We start from the raw sequence: 24,214 nt of genomic DNA, 5'->3' as shown, positions 1-24,214 counted from the left end.
TAAGAAGAGTCAGACTTCTTGTACTTAAGTCGCCATTGTGCCTTTTGTATTTAATTCCGATGCAATTTCTGTGTTTCATCGTCAATAAGAAGGTCCAAGGGATACAGTAAACCTGGAGTGAAGCATCGGAATCTATAACTAGCGTCACATGAATGGTTCAAAACATAGACAGTAAGAAGAGTCAGTCTTCTTGTACTTAATTCCGAATTGTGAATTTTGTATTTAATTCCGATGCAATTTCTGTGTTTCATCGTCAATAAGAAGGTCAGAGGGATACAGTAAACCTGAACTGAAGCACCGGAATCTATAACTAGAGTCACAGAAATGGTTCAAAACATAGACAGTAGGAAGAGTCAGTCTTCTTGTACTTAAGTCGGCATTGTGCCTTTTGTATTTAATTCCGATGCAATTTCTGTGTTTCATCGTCAATAAGAAGGTCCGAGGGATATAGTAAACCTGAAGTGAAGCATCGGAATCTATAACTAGTGTCACAGGAATGGTTCAAAACATGGTCAGTAGGAAGAGTCAGTCTTCTTGTACTCAAATCGGCATTGTGCGTTTTCTATTTAATTCCTATGCAATTTCTGTGTTTCACCGTCAATAAGAAGGTCCAAGGGATATAGTAAACTTGGAGTGACGCATCGGAATCTATAACTAGTGACACAGGAATGGTTCAAAACATAGACAGTAGGAAGAGTCAGTCTTCTTGCCCTTAAGTCGGCATTGTGCTTTTTCTATTTAATTCCGATGCAATTTTTGTGTTTCATCGTTAATAAGAAGGTCCAAGGGATACAGTAAACTGGGAGTGAAGCATCGGAATCTATAACTAGTGTCACAAAAATGGTTCAAAACATTGTCAGTAAGAAGAGTGAGTCCTCTTGTACTTAAGTCGGCATTGTACCTTTTGTATTTAATTCCGATGCAATTTCTATGTTTCATCGTCAATAAGAAGGTCCAAGGGATATAGTAAACCTGGAGTGAAGCATCAGAATCTATAACTAGTGTCACAGGAATGGTTCAAAACTTAGACAGTAAGTAGCGTCAGTCTTCTTGTACTTAAGTCGGCATTGTGCATCTTTTATTTAATTCCGATGCAATTTCTGTGTTTCATCGTCAATAAGAAGGTCAAAGTGATACAGTAAACCTGGAGTGAAGCATCGGAATCTATAACTAGTGTCACAGGAATTTTTCAAAACATCGACAGTAAGAAGAGTCAGTCTTTTTGTACATAATTCGGCATTGTGCCTTTAATATTTAATTCCGATGCAATTTCAGTGTTTCATCGTCAATAAGAAGGTCCAAGGGATACGGTTAACCTGGAGTGAAGCATCGGAATCTATAAGTAGTGCCACAGGAATGGTTCAAAACATAGACAGTAGGAAGAGTCAGTCTTCTTGCACTTAAGTCGGCATTGTGCCTTTTCTATTTAATTCCGATGCAATTGCTGTGTCTCATCGTCAATAAGAAGATCCAAGGGATACAGTAAACCTGAAGTGAAGCATCGGAATCTATAACTAGTGCCACAGGAATGGTTCAAAACATAGTCAGTAAGAAGAGTCAGTCTTCTTGTACTTAAGTCGGCATTGTGCCTTTTGTATTTAATTCCGATGCAATTTCTATGTTTCATCGTCAATAAGAAGGTCCAAGGGATACAGTAAACCTGAAGTGAGGCAGCGGAATCTATAACTATTGTCACAGGAATGAATCAATCATACTCAGTAAGAAGAGTCAGTCTTCTAGTACTAAAGTCGGCATTGTGCCTTTTGTATTTAATTCCGATGCAATTTCAGTGTTTCATCGTCAATAAGAAGGTCCAAGGGATACAGTAAACCTGAAGTGAAGCAACGGAATCTATAACTAGTGTAACAGGAATGGTTCAAAACATAGACAGTGGGATGAGTCAGTCTTCTTGTACTTAAGTCGGCATTGTGCCTTTTGTATTTAATTCCGATGCAATTTCTATGTCTCATCGTCAATAAGAAGGTCCAAGGGATACAGTAAACCTGAAGTGAAGCAGCGGAATCTATAACTAGTGTCACAGGAATGAATCTAAACATAGACAGTGGGAAGAGTCAGTCTTCTTGTACTTAAGACGGCATTGTGCCTTTTGTATTTAATTCCGATGCAATTTCTATGTCTCATCGTCAATAAGAAGGTCCAAGGGATACAGTAAACCTTAAGTGAAGCAGCGGAATCTATAACTAGTGTCACAGGAATGAATCAAAACATAGTCAGTAAGAAGAGTCAGTCTTCTTGTACTAAAATCGGCATTGTGCCTTTTGTATTTAATTCCGATGCAATTTCAGTGTTTCATCGTCAATAAGAAGGACCAAGGGATACAGTAATCCTGAAGTGAAGCATCGGAATCTATAACTAGTGTCACAGGGATGGTTCAAAGCATAGACAGTAAGAAGAGTCAGTATTCTTGTACTTAAGTCGGCAATGTGCCTTTTGTATTTAATTCCGAAGCAATTTCTGTGTTTCATCTTCAATAAGAAGGTTCAGGGGATACAATCAACCTAAAGTGAAGCATCAGAGTCTATAGCTAGTGTCACAGGAATGGTTCAAAACATAGACAGTAGGAAGAGTCAGTCTCCTTGTACTTAAGTCGGCATTGTGCCTTTTCTATTTATTTCCTATGCAATTTCTGTGATTCATCGTCAATAAGAAGGTCCAAGGGATACAGTAAACCTGGAGTAAAGCTCGGAATCTATAACTAGTGTCACAGGAATGGTTCAAAACATCGACAGTAAGAAGAGTCAGACTTCTTATACTTAATTCGGCATTGTGCCTTTAGTATTTAATTCCGATGCAATTTCTGTGTTTCATCGTGTATAAGATGGTCAGAGGCATACAGTAAATCTGAAGTCAAGCATCGGAATCTATAACTAGTGTCACAGGAATGGTTCAAAACATAGTCAGTAAGAAGTGTCAGTCTTCTTGTACTTAAGTCGGCTTTGTGCCTTTTGTATTTAATTCCGATGCAATTTCTGTGTTTCATCGTCAATAAGAAGGTCCGAGGGAAATAGTAAACCTGAAGTGAAGCATCGGAATCTATAACTAGTGTCACAGGAATGGTTCAAAAGATGGTCAGTAGGAAGAGTCAGTCTTCTTGTACTCAAATCGGCATTGTGCGTTCTCTATTTAATTCCTATGCAATTTCTGTGTTTCACCGTCAATAAGAAGGTCCAAGGGATATAGTAAACTTGGAGTGACGCATCGGAATCTATAACTAGTGACACAGGAATGGTTCAAAACATAGACAGTAGGAAGAGTCAGTCTTCTTGCCCTTAAGTCGGCATTGTGCCTTTTCTATTTAATTCCGATGCAATTTTTGTGTTTCATCGTTAATAAGAAGGTCCAAGGGATACAGTAAACTGGGAGTGAAGCATCGGAATCTATAACTAGTGTCACAAAAATGGTTCAAAACATTGTCAGTAAGAAGAGTGAGTCCTCTTGTACTTGTGTCGGCATTGTACCTTTTGTATTTAATTCCGATGCAATTTCTATGTTTCATCGTCAATAAGAAGGTCCAAGGGATATAGTAAACCTGGAGTGAAGCATCGGAATCTATAACTAGTGTCACAGGAATGGTTCAAAACTTAGACAGTAAGTAGCGTCAGTCTTCTTGTACTTAAGTCGGCATTGTGCATCTTTTATTTAATTCCGATGCAATTTCTGTGTTTCATCGTCAATAAGAAGGTCAAAGTGATACAGTAAACCTGGAGTGAAGCATCGGAATCTATAACTAGTGTCACAGGAATTTTTCAAAACATCGACAGTAAGAAGAGTCAGTCTTTTTGTACATAATTCGGCATTGTGCCTTTAATATTTAATTCCGATGCAATTTCAGTGTTTCATCGTCAATAAGAAGGTCCATTGGATACAGTAAAACTGAAGTGAAGCATCGGAATCTATAACTAGTGTCACATGAATGGTTCAAATCATAGTCAGTAAGAAGAGTCAGTCTTCTTGTAGTTAAGTCGGCATTGTGCCTTTTCTATTTAATTCCTATGCAATTTCTGTGTTTCATCGTCAATAAGAAGGTCCGAGGGATATAGTAAACCTGAAGTGAAGCATCGGAATCTATAACTAGTGTCACAGGAATGGTTCAAAACATGGTCAGTAAGAAGAGTCAGTCTTCTTGTAATTAAATCGGCATTGTGCCTTTTGTATTTAATTCCGATGCAATTTCTATGTTTCATCGTCAATAAGAAGGTCCAAGGGATACAGTAAACCTGGAGTGAAGCAGCGGAATCTATAACTAGTGTCACACGAATGAATCAAAACATAGTCAGTAAGAAGAGTCAGTCTTCTTGTATTAAAGTCGGCATTGTGCCTTTTGTATTTAATTCCGATGCAATTTCAGTGTTACATCGTCAATAAGAAGGTCAGAGGGATACAGTAAACCTGAAGTGAAGCATCGGAATCTATAACTAGTGTTACAGGAATGGTTCAAAACATAGTCAGTAGGAAGAGTCAGTCTTCTTTTACTCAAGTCGGCATTGTGCCTTTTCTATTTAATTACTAAGCAATTCTGTGTTTCATCGTCAATAAGAAGGTCCAAGGGATATAGTAAACCTGGAGTGACGCATCGGAATCTATAACTAGTGTCACAGGAATGGTTGAAAACATAGACAGTAAGTAGCGTCAGTCTTCTTGTACTTAAGTCGGCATTGTGCCTTTTTTATATAATTCCGATGCCATTTCTGTGTTTCATCGTCAATAAGAAGGTCAAAGGGATACAGTAAACCTGGAGTGAAGCATCGGAATCTATAACTAGTCTCACAGGAATGGTTCAAAACATCGACAGTAAGAGGAGTCAGTCTTCTTGTACTTAATTCTGCATTGTGCCTTTAATATTTAATTCCGATGCAATTTCAGTGTTTCATCGTCAATAAGAAGGTCCATGGGAACAGTAAACCTGAAGTGAAGCATCGCAATCTATAACTTGTGTCACATGAATGGTTCAAATCATAGTCAGTAAGAAGAGTCAGACTTCTTGTACTTAAGTCACCATTGTGCCATTTGTATTTAATTCCTATGCAATTTCCGTGTTTCATCGTCAATAAGAAGGTCCAAGGGATACAGTAAACCTGGAGTGAAGCATCGGAATCTATAACTAGTGTCACAAGAATGGATCAAAACATAGTCAGTAAGAAGAGTCAGTCTTCTTGCACTTAAGTCGGCATTGTGCCATTGCTATTTACTTCCGATGCAATTGCTGTGTTTCATCGTCAACAAGAAGGTCAGAGGGATACAGTAAACCTGAAGTGAAGCATTGGAATCTATAACTAGTGTCACAGGAATGGTTCAAAACATAGACAGTAGGAAGAGTCAGTCTATTTGTACTTAAGTCGGCAATCTGAATTTTCTATTTAACTCCGATGCAATTTCTGTGTTTCATCGTCAATAAGAAGGTCCAAGGGATAGAGTAAACCTGGAGTGAAGCATCGGAATCTATAATTAGTGTCACAGGAATGCTTCAAGTCATAGGCAGTAAGATGAGTCAGTCTTCTTGTACTTAAGTCGGCCTTGTGTCTTTTTTATTTAATTCCGATGCAATTTCTGTATTTCATGGCCAATAAGAAGGTCTGGGGGATATAGTAAACCTGAAGTGAAGCATCAGAATCTATAACTAGTGTCACAGGAATGGTTCAAAACATAGTCAGTAAGAAGAGACAGTCTTCTTGTACTTATGTCGGCATTGTGCCTTTTGTATTAAATTCCGATGCAATTTCTGTGTTTCATCGTCAATAAGAAGGTGCAAGGGATACAGTAATTCTGACGTGAAGCATCGGAATCTATAATTAGTGTCACATGAATGGTTCAAAACATAGTCAGTAAGAAGAGTCTGTCTTCTTGTACTTAAGTCGGCATTGTGACTTTTGTATTTAATTCCGATGCAATTTCTGTCTTTCATCGTCAATAAGAAGGTCCAAGGGATACAGTAAACCTGGAGTGAAGCATCGGAATCTATAACTAGTGTCACAGGAATGAATCAAAACATAGTCAGTAAGAAGAGTCAGTCTTCTTGTATTTAAGTCGGCATTGTGCCTTTTGTATTACATTCCGATGCAATTTCTGTGCTTCTTCGTCAATAAGAAGGTCCAATGGATACAGTAAACCTGGAGTGAAGCATCGGAATCTAGAAGTAGTGACACAGGGATGGTTCAAAACACAGACAGTAAGAAAAGTCAGTCTTCTTGTTCTTAATTCGATAATGTGCCTTTAGTATTTAATTCCGATGCAATTTCTGTGTCTCATCGTCAATAAGAAGGTCAGAGGGATACAGTAAATCTGAAGTCAAGCATCGGAATCTATAACTAGTGTCACATGAATGGTTCAAGTCATAGTCAGTAAGAAGAATCAGTCTTCTTGTACTTAAGACGCCATTGTGCCTTTTGTATTTAATTCCAATGCAACTTCTGTGTTTCATCGTCAATAAGAAGGTCCATGGGTTACAGTAAACCTGGAGTGAAGCATCGGAATCTATAACCAGTGTCACATGAAAGGTTCAAAACATAGACAGTAAGAAGGGTCAATCTTCTTGTACTTAATTTGGCATTGTGCCTTTTGTATTTAATTCCGATGCAAATTGTGTGTTTCATCGTCAAAAAGATGATCAGAGGGATACAGTAAACCTCAAGTGAAGCATCGGAATCTATAATTAGTGTTACATGAATGGTTCAAAACATAGTCAGTAAGAAGAGTCAGTCTTCTTGTACTTAAGTCGGCATTGTGCCCTTTGTATTTAATTCCGATGCAATTTCTGTCTTTCATCGTCAATAAGAAGGTCCAAGGGATACAGTAAACCTGGAGTGAAGCATCGGAATCTATAACTAGTGTCACAGGAATGAATCAAAACATAGCCAGTAAGAAGAGTCAGTCTTCCTGTACTTAATTCGGCATTGTGCCTTTTGTATTTAATTCCGATGCAATTTCTGTGTTTCGTTGTCAATAAGAAGATCAGAGGGATACAGTAAACCTGAACTGAAGCACCGTAATCTATAACTAGTGTCACAGGAATGGTTCAAAACATGGACGGTAAGTAGCGGCAGTCTTCTTGTACTTAAGTCGGCATTGTGCCTTTTTTATTTAATTCCGATGCAATTTCTGTGTTTCATCGTCAATAACAAGGTCCAAGGGATACAGTAAAGCTGGAGTGAAGAATCGGAATCCATAACTAGTGTCACAGGAATGGTTCAAAGCATCGACAGTAAGAAGAGTCAGTCTTCTTGTATGTAATTCGGCATTGTGCCTTTAGTATTTAATTCCGATGCAATTTCTGAGTTTCATCGTGAATAAGAAGGTCAGAGGGATACAGTAAATCTGAAGTCAGGCATCGGAATCTATAACTAGTGTCACAGGAATGGTTCAAAACATAGTCAATAAGATGAGTCAGTCTTCTTGTACTTAAGTCGGCTTTGTGCCCTTTGTATTTAATTCCGATGCAATTTCTGTGTTTCATCGTCAATAAGAAGGTCCAAGGGATACAGTAAACCTGAAGTGAAGCATCAGAATCTATAACTAGTGTCACAGGAATGGTTCAAAACATAGTCAGTAAGAAGAGCCAGTCTTCTTGTACTTAAGTCGGCATTGTGCCTTTTGTATTTATTTCCGATGCAATTTCTGTGTTTCATCGTCAATAAGAAGGTCCAAGGGATACAGAAAACCTGAAGTCAAGCATCGGAATCTATAAGTAGTGCCACAGGAATGGTTCAAAACATAGACAGTAGGAAGAGTCAGTCTTCTTGCACTTAAGTCGGCATTGTGCCTTTTCCATTTAATTCCGATGCAATTGCTGTGTTTCATCGTCAATAAGAAGATCCAAGGGATACAGTAAACCTGAAGTGAAGCATCGGAATCTATAACTAGTGCCACAGGAATGGTTCAAAACATAGTCAGTAAGAAGAGTCAGTCTTCTTGTACTTAAGTCGGCATTGTGCCTTTTGTATTTAATTCCGATGCAATTTCTATGTTTCATCGTCAATAAGAAGGTCCAAGGGATACAGTAAACCTGAAGTGAAGCAGCGGAATCTATAACTAGGGTCACAGGAATGATTCAAACATACTCAGTAAGAAGAGTCAGTCTTCTTGTACTAAAGTCGGCATTGTGCCTTTTGTATTTAATTCCGATGCAATTTCTATGTTTCATCGTCAATAAGAAGGTCCAAGGGATACAGAAAACCTGAAGTCAAGCACCGGAATCTATAACTAGTGTCACATGAATGGTTCAAATCATAGTAAGTAAGAAGAGTCAGACTTCTTGTACTTAAGTCGCCATTGTGCCTTTTGTATTTAATTCCGTTGCAATTTCTGTGTTTCATCGTCAATAAGAAGGTCCAAGTGATACAGTAAACCTGGAGTGAAGCATTGAAATCTATAACTAGTGTCACATGAATAGTTCAAATCATAGACAGTAAGAAGAGTCAGTCTTCTTGTACTTAATTGGGAATTGTGCCTTTTGTATTTAATTCCGATGCAGTTTCTGTGTTTCATCGTCAGTACGAAGGTCAGAGGGATACAGTAAACCTGAAGTGAAGCATCGGAATCTATAACTAGTGTCACAGGAATGGTTCAAAACATAGTCAGTAAGAAGAGTCAGTCTTCTTGTACTTAAGTCGGCATTGTGACTTTTGCATTTAATTCCGATGCAATTTCTGTGTTTCATCGTCAATAAGAAAGTCCAAGGGATACAGTTAACCTGGAGTGAAGCATCTAAATCTATAAGTAGTGCCACAGGAATGGTTCAAAACATAGACAGTAGGAAGAGTCAGTCTTCTTGCACTTAAGTCGGCATTGTGCCTTTTCCATTTAATTCCGATGCAATTGCTGTGTTTCATCGTCAATAAGAAGATCCAAGGGATACAGTAAACCTGAAGTGAAGCATCGGAATCTATAACTAGTGCCACTGGAATGGTTCAAAACATAGTCAGTAAGAAGAGTCAGTCTTCTTGTACTTAAGTCGGCATTGGGCCTTTTGTATTTAATTCCGATGCAATTTCTATGTTTCATCGTCAATAAGAAGGTCCAAGGGATACAGTAAACCTGAAGTGAAGCAGCGGAATCTATAACTAGTGTCACAGGAATGAATCAAACACACTCAGTAAGAAGAGTCAGTCTTCTTGCACTAAAGTCGGCATTGTGATTTTTTTATTTAATTCCGATGCAATTTCAGTGTTTCATCGTCAATAAGAAGGTCCAAGGGATACAGTAAACCTGAAGTGAAGCAACGGAATCTATAACTAGTGTCACAGGGATGGTTCAAAACATAGACAGTAAGAAGAGTCAGTATTCTTGTACTTAAGTCCTCATTGTGCCTTTTGTATTTGATTCCGAAGCAATGTCTGTGTTTCATCTTCAATAAGAAGGTCCAAGGGATACAATAAACCTAAAGTGAAGCATCAGAGTCTATAGCTAGTGTCACAGGAATGGTTCAAAACATAGTCAGTAAGAAGAGTCAGTATTCTTGTACATAAGTCGGAGTTGTGCCTTTTGTATTTAATTCCGATGCAATTTCTGTGTTTCATCGTCAATAAGAAGGTCCAAGGGATACAGTAAACCTGAAGTGAAGCATCGGAATCTATAACTAGTGTAACAGGAATTGTTCAAAACATAGACAGTGGGAAGAGTCAGTCTTCTTGTACTTAAGTCGGCATTGTGCCTTTTGTATTTAATTCCGATGCAATTTCTATGTTTCATCGTCAATAAGAAGGGCCAAGGGATACAGTAAACCTGAAGTGAAGCAGCGGAATCTATAACTAGTGTCACAGGAATGAATCAAAACATAGTCAGTGAGAAGAGTCAGTCTTCTTGTACTAAAATTGGCATTGTGCCCTTTGTGTTTAATTCCGATGCTATTTCAGTGTTTCATCGTCAAAAAGAAGGTCCAAATGATACAGTAAACCTGAAGTGAAGCATCGGAATCTATAACTAGTGTCACAGGGATGGTTCAAAACATAGACAGTAAGAAGAGTCAGTATTCTTGTACTTAAGTCGGCATTGTGCCTTTTGTATTTAATTCCGAAGCAATTTCTGTGTTTCATCTTCAATAAGAAGGTTCAAGGGATACAATAAACCTAAAGTGAAGCATCAGAGTCTATAGCTAGTGTCACAGGAATGGTTCATAACATGGTCAGTAAGAAGAGTCAGTCTTCTTGTACATAAGTCGGAATTGTGCCTTTTGTATTTAATTCCGATGCAATTTCTGATTTTCATCGTCAATAAGAAGGTCCAAGGGATACAGTAAACCTGAAGTGAAGCAGCGGAATCTATAACTAGTGTCACAGGGATGGTTCAAAACATAGACAGTAAGAAGAGTCAGTATTCTTGTACTTAAGTCGGCATTGTGCCTTTTGTATTTGATTCCGAAGCAATGTCTGTGTTTCATCTTCAATAGGGAGGTCCAAGGGATACAATAAACCTAAAGTGAAGCATCAGAGTCTATAGCTAGTGTCACAGGAATGGTTCAAAACATAGTCAGTAAGAAGAGTCAGTCTTCTTGTACATAAGTCGGAATTGTGCCTTTTGTATTTAATTCCGATTCAATTTCTGTGTTTCATCGTCAATAAGAAGGTCCAAGGGATACAGTAAACCTGAAGTAAAGCATCGGAAACTATAACTAGTGTAACAGGAATGGTTTAAAACATAGACAGTGGGAAGAGTCAGTCTTCTTGTACTTATGTCGGCATTGTGCCTTTTGTATTTAACTCCGATGCAATTTCTATGTTTCATCGTCAATAAGAAGGTCAGAGGGATACAGTAATCCTGAAGTGATGCATCGGAATCTATAACTAGTGTAACTGGAATGGTTCAAAACATAGACAGTGGGAAGAGTCAGTCTTCTTGTACATAAGTCGGAATTGTGCCTTTTGTATTTAATTCCGATTCAATTTCTGTGTTTCATCGTCAATAAGAAGGTCAGAGGGATACAGTAATCCTGAAGTGATGCATCGGAATCTATAACTAGTGTAACTGGAATGGTTCAAAACATAGACAGTGGGAAGAGTCAGTCTTCTTGTACTTAAGTCGGCATTGTGCCTTTTGTATTTAATTCCGATGCAATTTCTGTGTTTCATCGTCAATAAGAAGGTCCAAGTGATACAGTAAACCTGGCGTGAAGCATTGCAATCTATAACTAGTGTCACATGAATGGTTCAAATCATAGACAGTAAGAAGAGTCAGTCTTCTTGTACTTAATTCGGAATTGTGCCTTTTGTATTTAATTCCGATGCAGTTTCTGTGTTTCATCGTCAGTAAGAAGGTCAGAGGGATACAGTAAACCTGAAGTGAAGCATCGGAATCTATAACTAGCGTCACAGGAATGGTTCAAAACATAGTCAGTAAGAAGAGTCAGTCTTCTTGTACTTAAGTCGGCATTGTGACTTTTGTATTTAATTCCGATGCAATTTATGTGTTTCATCGTCAATAAGAAAGTCCAAGAGATACAGTTAACCTGGAGTGAAGCATCGGAATCTATAAGTAGTGCCACAGGAATGGTTCAATACATAGACAGTAGGAAGAGTCAGTCTTCTTGCACTTAAGTCGGCATTGTGCCTTTTCCATTTAATTCCGATGCAATTGCTGTGTTTCATCGTCAATAAGAAGATCCAAGGGATACAGTAAACCTGAAGTGAAGCATCGGAATCTATAACTAGTGCCACTGGAATGGTTCAAAACATAGTCAGTAAGAAGAGTCAGTCTTCTTGTACTTAAGTCGGCATTGAGCCTTTTGTATTTAATTCCGATGCAATTTCTATGTTTCATCGTCAATAAGAAGGTCCAAGGGATACAGTAAACCTGAAGTGAAGCAGCGGAATCTATAACTAGTGTCACAGGAATGAATCAAACATACTCAGTAAGAAGAGTCAGTCTTCTTGCACTAAAGTCGGCATTGTGCCTTTTGTATTTAATTCCGATGCAATTTCAGTGTTTCATCGTCAATAAGAAGGTCCAAGGGATACAGTAAACCTGAAGTGAAGCAACGGAATCTATAACTAGTGTCACAGGGATGGTTCAAAACATAGACAGTAAGAAGAGTCAGTATTCTTGTACTTAAGTCGGCATTGTGCCTTTTGTATTTGATTCCGAAGCAATGTCTGTGTTTCATCTTCAATAAGAAGGTCCAAGGGATACAATAAACCTAAAGTGAAGCATCAGAGTCCATAGCTAGTGTCACAGGAATGGTTCAAAACATAGTCAGTAAGAAGAGTCAGTCTTCTTGTACATAAGTCGGAGTTGTGCCTTTTGTATTTAATTCCGATGCAATTTCTGTGTTTCATCGGCAATAAGAAGATCCAAGGGATACAGTAAACCTGAAGTGAGGCATCGGAATCTATAACTAGTGTAACAGGAATTGTTCAAAACATAGACAGTGGGAAGAGTCAGTCTTCTTGTACTTAAGTCGGCATTGTGCCTTTTGTATTTAATTCCGATGCAATTTCTATGTTTCATCGTCAATAAGAAGGTCCAAGGGATACAGTAAACCTGAAGTGAAGCAGCGGAATCTATAACTAGTGTCACAGGAATGAATCAAAACATAGTCAGTAAGAAGAGTCAGTCTTCTTGTACTAAAATTGGCATTGTGCCCTTTGTGTTTAATTCCAATGCTATTTCAGTGTTTCATCGTCAAAAAGAAGGTCCAAATGATACAGTAAACCTAAAGTGAAGCATCGGAATCTATAACTAGTGTCACAGGGATGGTTCAAAACATAGACAGTAAGAAGAGTCAGTATTCTTGTACTTAAGTCGGCATTGTGCCTTTTGTATTTAATTCCGAAGCAATTTCTGTGTTTCATCTTCAATAAGAAGGTTCAAGGGATACAATAAACCTAAAGTGAAGCATCAGACTCTATAGCTAGTGTCACAGGAATGGTTCATAACATGGTCAGTAAGAAGAGTCAGTCTTCTTGTACATAAGTCGGAATTGTGCCTTTTGTATTTAATTCCGATGCAATTTCTGATTTTCATCGTCAATAAGAAGGTCCAAGGGATACAGTAAACCTGAAGTGAAGCAGCGGAATCTATACCTAGTGTCACAGGGATGGTTCAAAACATAGACAGTAAGAAGAGTCAGTATTCTTGTACTTAAGTCGGCATTGTGCCTTTTGTATTTGATTCCGAAGCAATGTCTGTGTTTCATCTTTAATAAGGAGGTCCAAGGGATACAATAAACCTAAAGTGAAGCATCAGAGTCTATAGCTAGTGTCACAGGAATGGTTCAAAACATAGTCAGTAAGAAGAGTCAGTCTTCTTGTACATAAGTCGGAATTGTGCCTTTTGTATTTAATTCCGATTCAATTTCTGTGTTTCATCGTCAATAAGAAGGTCCAAGGGATACAGTAAACCTGAAGTAAAGCATCGGAATCTATAACTAGTGTAACAGGAATGGTTCAAAACATAGACAGTGGGAAGAGTCAGTCTTCTTGTACTTAAGTCGCCATTGTGCCTTTTGTATTTAATTCCGATGCAATTTCTGTGTTTCATCGTCAATAAGAAGGTCCAAGTGATACAGTAAACCTGGAGTGAAGCATTGGAATCTATAACTAGTGTCACATGAATGGTTCAAATCATAGACAGTAAGAAGAGTCAGTCTTCTTGCACTTAAGTCGGCATTGTGCCTTTTCCATTTAATTCCGATGCAATTGCTGTGTTTCATCGTCAATAAGAAGATCCAAGGGATACAGTAAACCTGAAGTGAAGCATCGGAATCTATAACTAGTGCCACTGGAATGGTTCAAAACATAGTCAGTAAGAAGAGTCAGTCTTCTTGTACTTAAGTCGGCATTGTGCCTTTTGTATTTAATTCCGATGCAATTTCAATGTTTCATCGTCAATAAGAAGGTCCAAGGGATACAGTAAACCTGAAGTGAAGCAGCGGAATCTATAACTAGTGTCACAGGAATGAATCAAACATACTCAGTAAGAAGAGTCAGTCTTCTTGCACTAAAGTCGGCATTGTGCCTTTTGTATTTAATTCCGATGCCATTTCAGTGTTTCATCGTCAATAAGAAGGTCCAAGGGATACAGTAAACCTGAAGTGAAGCAACGGAATCTATAACTAGTGTCACAGGGATGGTTCAAAACATAGACAGTAAGAAGAGTCAGTATTCTTGCACTTAAGTCGGCATTGTGCCTTTTGTATTTGATTCCGAAGCAATGTTTGTGTTTCATCGTCAATAAGAAGGTCCAAGGGATACAGTAAACCTGAAGTGAAGCAGCGGAATCTATAACTAGTGTAACAGGAATTGTTAAAATCATAGACAGTGGGAAGAGTCAGTCTTCTTGTACTAAAGTCGGCATTGTGCCTTTTGTATTTAATTCCGATGCAATTTCTATGTTTCATCGTCAATAAGAAGGTCCAAGGGATACAGTAAACCTGAAGTGAAGCAGCGGAATCTATAACTAGTGTCACAGGAATGAATCAAAACATAGTCAGTAAGAAGAGTCAGTCTTCTTGTACTAAAATTGGCAATGTGCCCATTGTGTTTAATTCCGATGCTATTTCAGTGTTTCATCGTCAAAAAGAAGGTCCAAATGATACAGTAAACCTGAAGTGAAGCATCGGAATCTATAACTAGTGTCACAGGGATGGTTCAAAACATAGACAGTAAGAAGAGTCAGTATTCTTGTACTTAAGTCGGCATTGTGCCTTTTGTATTTAATTCCGAAGCAATTTCTGTGTTTCATCTTCAATAAGAAGGTTCAAGGGATACAATAAACCTAAAGTGAAGCATCAGAGTCTATAGCTAGTGTCACAGGAATGGTTCATGACATGGTCAGTAAGAAGAGTCAGTCTTCTTGTACATAAGTCGGAATTGTGCCTCTTGTATTTAATTCCGATGCAATTTCTGTGTTTCATCGTCAATATGAAGGTCCAAGGGATACAGTAAACCTGAAGTGAAGCATCGGAATCTATAACTAGTGTAACAGGAATGGTTCAAAACATAGACAGTGGCAAGAGTCAGTCTTCTTGTACTTAAGTCGGCATTGTGACTTTTGTATTTAATTCCGACGCAATTTCTGTCTTTCATCGTCAATAAGAAGGTCAGAGGGATACAGTAAACCTGAACTGAAGCACCGGAATCTATAACTAGTGTCACAGGAATGGTTCAAAACATAGACAGTAGGAAGAGTCAGTCTTCTTGTACTTAAGTCGGCATTGTGCCTTTTCTATTTATTTCCTATGCAATTTCTGTGTTTCATCACCAGTAAGAAGGTCCAAGGGATGCAGTAAACCTGGAGTAAAGCTCGGAATCTATAACTAGTGTCACAGGAATGGTTCAAAACATCGACAGTAAGAAGAGTCAGTCTTCTTGTACTTAATTCGGCATTGTGCCTTTAGTATTTAATTCCGATGCAATTTCTATGTTTCATTGTGTATAAGAAGGTCAGAGGCATACAGTAAATCTGAAGTCAAGCATCGGAATCTATAACTAGTGTCACAGGAATGGTTCAAAACATAGTCAGTAAGAAGAGTCAGTCTTCTTGTACTTAAGTCGGCTTTGTGCCTTTTGTATTTAATTCCGATGCAATTTCTGTGTTTCATCGTCAATAAGCAGTACATAGGGATACAGTAAACGTGAAGTGAAGCAGCGGAATCTATAACTAGTGTCACAGGAATGAATCAAAACATAGTCAGTAAGAAGAGTCAGTCTTCTTGTACTAAAATTGGCATTGTGCCCTTTGTGTTTAATTCCGATGCTATTTCAGTGTTTCATCGTCAAAAAGAAGGTCCAAATGATACAGTAAACCTGAAGTGAAGCATCGGAATCTATAACTAGTGTCACAGGAATGGTTCAAAGCATAGGCAGTAAGAAGACTCAGTCCTCTTGTACTTAAGTCGGCATTGTGCCTTTTGTATTTAATTCCGATGCAATTTCTATGTTTCATCGTCAATAAGAAGGTCCAAGGGATATAGTAAACCTGGAGTGAAGCATCGGAATCTATAACTAGTGTCACAGGAATGGTTCAAAACTTAGACAGTAAGTAGCGTCAGTCTTCTTGTACTTAAGACGGCATTGTGCCTTTTGTATTTGATTCCGAAGCAATGTCTGTGTTTCATCTTTAATAAGGAGGTCCAAGGGATACAATAAACCTAAAGTGAAGCATCAGAGTCTATAGCTAGTGTCACAGGAATGGTTCAAAACATAGTCAGTAAGAAGAGTCAGTCTTCTTGTACATAAGTCGGAATTGTGCCTTTTGTATTTAATTCCGATTCAATTTCTGTGTTTCATCGTCAATAAGAAGGTCCAAGGGATACAGTAAACCTGAAGTAAAGCATCGGAATCTATAACTAGTGTAACAGGAATGGTTCAAAACATAGACAGTGGGAAGAGTCAGTCTTCTTGTACTTAAGTCGCCATTGTGCCTTTTGTATTTAATTCCGATGCAATTTCTGTGTTTCATCGTCAATAAGAAGGTCCAAGTGATACAGTAAACCTGGAGTGAAGCATTGGAATCTATAACTAGTGTCACATGAATGGTTCAAATCATAGACAGTAAGAAGAGTCAGTCTTCTTGCACTTAAGTCGGCATTGTGCCTTTTCCATTTAATTCCGATGCAATTGCTGTGTTTCATCGTCAATAAGAAGATCCAAGGGATACAGTAAACCTGAAGTGAAGCATCGGAATCTATAACTAGTGCCACTGGAATGGTTCAAAACATAGTCAGTAAGAAGAGTCAGTCTTCTTGTACTTAAGTCGGCATTGTGCCTTTTGTATTTAATTCCGATGCAATTTCAATGTTTCATCGTCAATAAGAAGGTCCAAGGGATACAGTAAACCTGAAGTGAAGCAGCGGAATCTATAACTAGTGTCACAGGAATGAATCAAACATACTCAGTAAGAAGAGTCAGTCTTCTTGCACTAAAGTCGGCATTGTGCCTTTTGTATTTAATTCCGATGCAATTTCTATGTTTCATCGTCAATAAGAAGGTCCAAGGGATACAGTAAACCTGAAGTGAAGCAGCGGAATCTATAACTAGTGTCACAGGAATGAATCAAAACATAGTCAGTAAGAAGAGTCAGTCTTCTTGTACTAAAATTGGCAATGTGCCCATTGTGTTTAATTCCGATGCTATTTCAGTGTTTCATCGTCAAAAAGAAGGTCCAAATGATACAGTAAACCTGAAGTGAAGCATCGGAATCTATAACTAGTGTCACAGGGATGGTTCAAAACATAGACAGTAAGAAGAGTCAGTATTCTTGTACTTAAGTCGGCATTGTGCCTTTTGTATTTAATTCCGAAGCAATTTCTGTGTTTCATCTTCAATAAGAAGGTTCAAGGGATACAATAAACCTAAAGTGAAGCATCAGAGTCTATAGCTAGTGTCACAGGAATGGTTCATGACATGGTCAGTAAGAAGAGTCAGTCTTCTTGTACATAAGTCGGAATTGTGCCTTTTGTATTTAATTCCGATGCAATTTCTGTGTTTCATCGTCAATAAGAAGGTCCAAGGGATACAGTAAACCTGAAGTGAAGCATCGGAATCTATAACTAGTGTAACAGGAATGGTTCAAAACATAGACAGTGGCAAGAGTCAGTCTTTTTGTACTTAAGTCGGCATTGTGACTTTTGTATTTAATTCCGACGTAATTTCTGTCTTTCATCGTCAATAAGAAGGTCAGAGGGATACAGTAAACCTGAACTGAAGCACCGGAATCTATAACTAGTGTCACAGGAATGGTTCAAAACATAGACAGTAGGAAGAGTCAGTCTTCTTGTACTTAAGTCGGCATTGTGCCTTTTCTATTTATTTCCTATGCAATTTCTGTGTTTCATCACCAATAAGAAGGTCCAAGGGATGCAGTAAACCTGGAGTAAAGCTCGGAATCTATAACTAGTGTCACAGGAATGGTTCAAAACATCGACAGTAAGAAGAGTCAGTCTTCTTGTACTTAATTCGGCATTGTGCCTTTAGTATTTAATTCCGATGCAATTTCTATGTTTCATCGTGTATAAGAAGGTCAGAGGCATACAGTAAATCTGAAGTCAAGCATCGGAATCTATAACTAGTGTCACAGGAATGGTTCAAAACATAGTCAGTAAGAAGAGTCAGTCTTCTTGTACTTCAGTCGGCTTTGTGCCTTTTGTATTTAATTCCGATGCAATTTCTGTGTTTCATCGTCAATAAGCAGTACATAGGGATACAGTAAACGTGAAGTGAAGCAGCGGAATCTATAACTAGTGTCACAGGAATGAATCAAAACATAGTCAGTAAGAAGAGTCAGTCTTCTTGTTCTAAAATTGGCATTGTGCCCTTTGTGTTTAATTCCGATGCTATTTCAGTGTTTCATCGTCAAAAAGAAGGTCCAAATGATACAGTAAACCTGAAGTGAAGCATCGGAATCTATAACTAGTGTCACAGGAATGGTTCAAAGCATAGGCAGTAAGAAGACTCAGTCCTCTTGTACTTAAGTCGGCATTGTGCCTTTTGTATTTAATTCCGATGCAATTTCTATGTTTCATCGTCAATAAGAAGGTCCAAGGGATATAGTAAACCTGGAGTGAAGCATCGGAATCTATAACTAGTGTCACAGGAATGGTTCAAAACTTAGACAGTAAGTAGCGTCAGTCTTCTTGTACTTAAGACGGCATTGTGCCTTTAGTATTTAATTCCGATGCAATTTATGTGTTTCATCGTTAAAATGAAGGTCAGAGGGATACAGTAAATCTGAAGTCAAGCATCGGAAACTATAACTAGTGTCACAGGAATGGTTCAAAACATAGTCAGTAAGAAGAGTCAGTCTTCTTGTACTGAAGTCGGCATTGTGCCTTTTGTATTTAATTCCGATGCAATTTCAGTGTTACATCGTCAATAAGAAGGTCAGAGGGATAGAGTAAACCTGACGTGAAGAATCGGAAACTATAACTAGTGTCACAGGAATGGTTCAAAACATAGACAGTAGGAAGAGTCAGTCTTCTTGTACTCGAGTCGACATTGTGCCATTTCTATTTAATTCCTATGCAATTTCTGTGTTTCATCGTCAATAAGAAGGTCCAAGGGATATAGTAAACCTGGAGTGACGCATCGGAATCTATAACTAGTGACACAGGAATGGTTCAAAACATAGACAGTAGAAAGAGTCAGTCTTCTTGCACTTATGTCGGCATTGTGCCTTTTCTATTTAATTCCGATGCAATTTTTGTGTTTCATCGTTAATAAGAAGGTCCAAGGGATACAGTAAACTGGGAGTGAAGCATCGCAATCTATAACTAGTGTCACATGAATGGTTCAAATCATAGTCAGTAAGAAGAGTCAGACTTCTTGTACTTAAGTCACCATTGTGCCATTTGTATTTAATTCCGATGCAATTTCTGTGTTTCATCGTCAATAAGAAGGTCCATGGGATACAGTAAAACTGGAGTGAAGCATCGGAATCAATAACTAGTGTCACAAGAATGGCTCAAAACATAGTCAGTAAGAAGAGTCAGTCTTCTTGTACTTAATTCGGCATTGTGCCTTTTGTATTTAATTCCGATGCAATGTCTGTGTTTCATCGTCAATAAGAAGGTCAGAGGGATACAGTAAACCTGAAGTGAAGCATCGGAATCTATAACTAGTGTCACAGGAATGGTTTAAAACTTAGTCAGTAAGAAGAGTCAGTCATATTGTACTTAAGTCGGCATTGAGCATTTTGTATTTAATTCCGATGCAATTTGTGTGTTTCATCCTCAATAAGAAGGTCCAAGGGATACAGTAAACCTGGAGTGAAGCATCGGAATCTATAACTAGTGACACAGGAATGGTTCAGCACATAGACAGTAGGAAGAGTCAGTCTTCTTGCACTTAAGTCGGCATTGTGCCTTTTCTATTTACTTCCGATGCAATTGCTGTGTTTCATCGTCAACAAGAAGGTCAGAGAGATACAGTAAACCGGAAGTGAAGCATCGGAATCTATAACTAGTGTAACAGGAATGGTTCAAAACATAGACAGCAGGAAGAGTCAGTCTATTTGTACTTAAGTCGGCATTCTGAATTTTCTATTTAACTCCGATGCAATTTCTGTGTTTCATCGTCAATAAGAAGGTCCAAGGGATATAGTAAACCTGAAGTGAAGCATCAGAATCTATAACTAGTGACACAGGGATGGTTCAAAACACAGACAGTAAGAAGAGTCAGTATTCTTGTACTTAAGTCGGCATTGTGCCCTTTGTATTTAATTCCGATGAAATTTCTGTGTTTCATCGTCAATAAGAAGGTCCAAGGGATACGGTAAACCTGAAGTAAAGCATCGGATCTATAACTAGTGTAACAGTAATGGTGCAAAATAAACACAGTGGGAAGAGTCAGTCTTCTTGTACTTAAGTCGGCATTGTGTCTTTCGTATTTAATTCCGATGCAATTTCTGTGATTCATCGTCAATAAGCAGGACATAGGGATACAGTAAACGTGAAGTGAAGCATCGGAATCTATAACTAGTGTCACAGGAATGGTTCAAACATAGTCAGTAGGAAGAGTCAGTCTTCTTGTACTTAAGTCGGTATTGTGCCTTTACTATTTAATTCCTATGCAATTTCTGTGTTTCTTCGTCAATAAGAAGGTCCAATTGATACAGTAAACCTGGAGTGAAGCATCGGAATCTATAACTAGTGTCACAGGAATGGTTCAAAAACATCGACAGTAAGAAGAGTCAGTCTTCTTGTACTTAATTCGGCATTGTGCCTTTAGTATTTAATTCCGATGCAATTTCTGTGTTTCATCGTCAATAAGAAGGTCAGAGGAATACAGTAAATCTGAAGTCAAGCGTCTGAATCTATAACTAGTGTCACAGGAATGGTTCAAAGCATAGTCAGTAAGAAGACTCAGTCCTCTTGTACTTAAGTCGGCATTGTGCCTTTTGTATTTAATTCCGATGCAATTTCTATGTTTCATCGTCAATAAGAAGGTCCAAGGGATATAGTAAACCTGGAGTGAAGCATCGGAATCTATAACTAGTGTCACAAGAATGGTTCAAAACTTAGACAGTAAGTATCGTCAGTCTTCTTGTACTTAAGACGCCATTGTGCCTTTAGCATTTAATTCCGATGCAATTTATGTGTTTCATCGTTAAAATGAAGGTCAGAGGGATACAGTAAATCTGAAGTCAAGCATCGGAAACTATAACTAGTGTCACAGGAATGGTTCAAAACATAGTCAGTAAGAAGAGTCAGTCATATTGTACTTAAGTGGGCATTGAGCCTTTTGTATTTAATTCCGAAGCAATTTGTGTGTTTCATCTTCAATAAGAAGGTCAAAGGGATACAGTAAACCTGGAGTGAAGCATCGGAATCTATAACTAGTGACACAGGAATGGTTCAGAACATAGACAGTAGGAAGAGTCAGTCTTCTTGCACTTAAGTCGGCATTGTGCCTTTTCTATTTACTTCCGATGCAATTGCTGTGTTTCATCGTCAACAAGAAGGTCAGAGAGATACAGTAAACCTGAAGTGATGCATCGGAATCTATAACTAGTGTCACAGGAAAGGTTCAAAACATAGACAGTAGGAAGAGTCAGTCTATTTGTACTTAAATCGTCATTCTGAATTTTCTATTTAACTCCGATGCAATTTTTTTGTTTCATCGTCATTAAGAAGGTCCAAGGGATACAGTAAACCTGAAGTGAAGCATCGGAATCTATAATTAGTGTCACATGAATGGTTCAAAGCATAGTCAGTAAGAAGAGTCAGTCTTCTTGTACTTAAGTCGGCATTGTGCCTTTTTTATCTAATTCCGATGCAATTTCTGTATTTCATCGTCAATAAGAAGGTCTAGGGGATATAGTAAACCTGAAGTGAAGCATCAGAATCTACAACTAGTGCCACAGGAATGGTTCAAAACATAGTCAGTAAGAAGAGACAGTCTTCTTTTACATAAGTCGGCATTGTGCCTTTTGTATTAAATTCCGATGCAATTTCTGTGTTTCATCGTCAATAAGAAGGTCCAAGGGATACAGTAAACCTGAAGTGAAGCATCGGAATCTATAATTAGTGTCACATGAATGGTTCAAAACATAGTCAGTAAGAAGAGTCAGTCTTCTTGTACTTAAGTCGGCATTGTGACTTTTGTATTTAATTCCGATGCAATTTCTGTCTTTCATCGTCAATAAGAAGGTCCAAGGGATACAGTAAACCTGGAGTGAAGCATCGGAATCGATAACTAGTGTCACAGGAATGAATCAAAACATAGTCAGTAAGAAGAGTCAGTCTTAATGTACTTAAGAAGGCATTGTGCCTTTTGTATTTAATTCCGATGCAATTTCTGTGTTTCATCATCAACAAGAAGGTCAGAGGGATACAGTAAACCTGAAGTGAAGCATCGGAATCTATAACTAGTGTCACAGGAATTTTTCAAAACATAGTCAGTAAGAAGAGTCAGTCTTCTTGTACTGAAGTCGGCATTGTGCCTTTTGTATTAAATTCCGATGCAATTTCTGTGTTTCTTCGTCAATAAGATTGTCCAAGGGATACAGTAAACCTGGAGTGAAGCATCGGAATCTAGAAGTAGTGAAACAGGGATGGTTCAAAACACAGACAGTAAGAAGAGTCAGTATTCTTGTACTTAAGTCGGCATTGTGCCCTTTGTATTTAATTCCGATGAAATTTCTGTGTTTCATCGTCAATAAGAAGGTCCAAGGGATACAGTAAACCTGAAGTAAAGCATCGGATCTATAACTAGTGTAACAGGAATAGTTCAAAATAAAGACAGTGGGAAGAGTCAGTCTTCTTGTACTTAAGTCGGCATTGTGACTTTCGTATTTAATTCCGATGCAATTTCTGTGTTTCATCGTCAATAAGCAGGACAGAGGGATACAGTAAACCTGAAGTGAAGCATCGGAATCTATAACTAGTGTCACAGGAATGGTTCAAAACATAGTCAGTAGGCAGAGTCAGTCTTCTTGTACTTAAGTCGCTATTGTGCCTTACTATTCAATTCCTATGCAATTTCTTTGTTTCATCGTCTATAAGAAGGCCCAAGAGATGCAGTAAACCTGGAGTGAAGCATCGGAATCTATAACTAGTGTCACAGGAATGGTTCAAATACATCGACAGTAAGAAGAGTCAGTCTTCTTGTACTTAATTCGGCATTGTGCCGTTAGTATTTAATTCCGATGCAATTTCTGTGTTTCATCGTCAATAAGAAGGTCAGAGTGATACAGTAAATCTGAAGTCAAGCATCGGAATCTATAACTAGTGTCACAGGAATGGTTCAAAGCATAGTCAGTAAAAAGAGTAAGTCTTCTTGTACTTAAGTCGGCATTGTGCCTTTTGTATTTAATTCCGATGCAATTTCTGTGTTTCATCGTGAATACGAAGGTCCAAGGGATACAGTAAACCTGATGTGAAGCATCAGAATCTATAACTAGTGTCACAGGAATGGTTCAAAACATAGTCAGTAAGAAGAGTCAGTCTTCTTGTACTTAAGCCGGCATTGTGCACTTTGTATTTATTTACGATGCAATTTCTGTGTTTCATCGTCAATAAGAAGGTCCAAGGGATACTGTAAACCTGAAGTGAAGCATCGGAATGTATAACTAGTGTCACATGAATGGTTCAAGTCATAGTCAGTAAGAAGAATCAGTTTTCTTGTACTTAAGACGCCATTGTGCCTTTTGTATTTAATTCCAATGCAATTTCTGTGTTTCATCGTCAATAAGAAGATCCATGGGATACAGTAAACCTGGAGTGAAGCATCGGAATCTATAACTAGTGTCACAGGAATGAATCAAAACATAGTCAGTAAGAAGAGTCAGTCTTCCTGTACTTAATTCGGCATTGTGCCTTTTGTATTTTATTCCGATGCAATTTCTGTGTTTCATCGTCAACAAGAAGGTCAGAGGGATACAGTAAACCTGAAGTGAAGCATCGGAATCTATAACTAGTGTCACAGGAATGATTCAAAACATAGTCAGTAAGAAGAGTCAGTCTTCTTGTACTTATGTCGGCATTGTGCTTTTTGTATTAAATTCCGATACAATTTCTGTGTTTCTTCGTCATTAAGAAGGTCCAAGGGATACAGTAAACCTGGAGTAAAGCATCGGAATCTATAACTAGTGCCACTAGAATGGTTCAAATACAACGACAGTAAGAAGAGTCAGTCTTCTTGTACTTAAGTCGGCATTGTGACTTTCGTATTTAATTCCGATGCAATTTCTGTGTTTCATCGTCAATAAGCAGGTCAGAGGGATACAGTAAACCAGAAGTGAAGCATCGGAATCTATAACTATTGTC

The sequence above is a fragment of the Schistocerca americana genome, chromosome X (genome assembly GCF_021461395.2).
Source record: "Schistocerca americana isolate TAMUIC-IGC-003095 chromosome X, iqSchAmer2.1, whole genome shotgun sequence".
Taxonomy (NCBI): domain Eukaryota; kingdom Metazoa; phylum Arthropoda; class Insecta; order Orthoptera; family Acrididae; genus Schistocerca; species Schistocerca americana.
The sequence above is the reverse complement of the archived record's forward strand: the minus strand, read 5'-3'. Positions refer to the sequence as shown.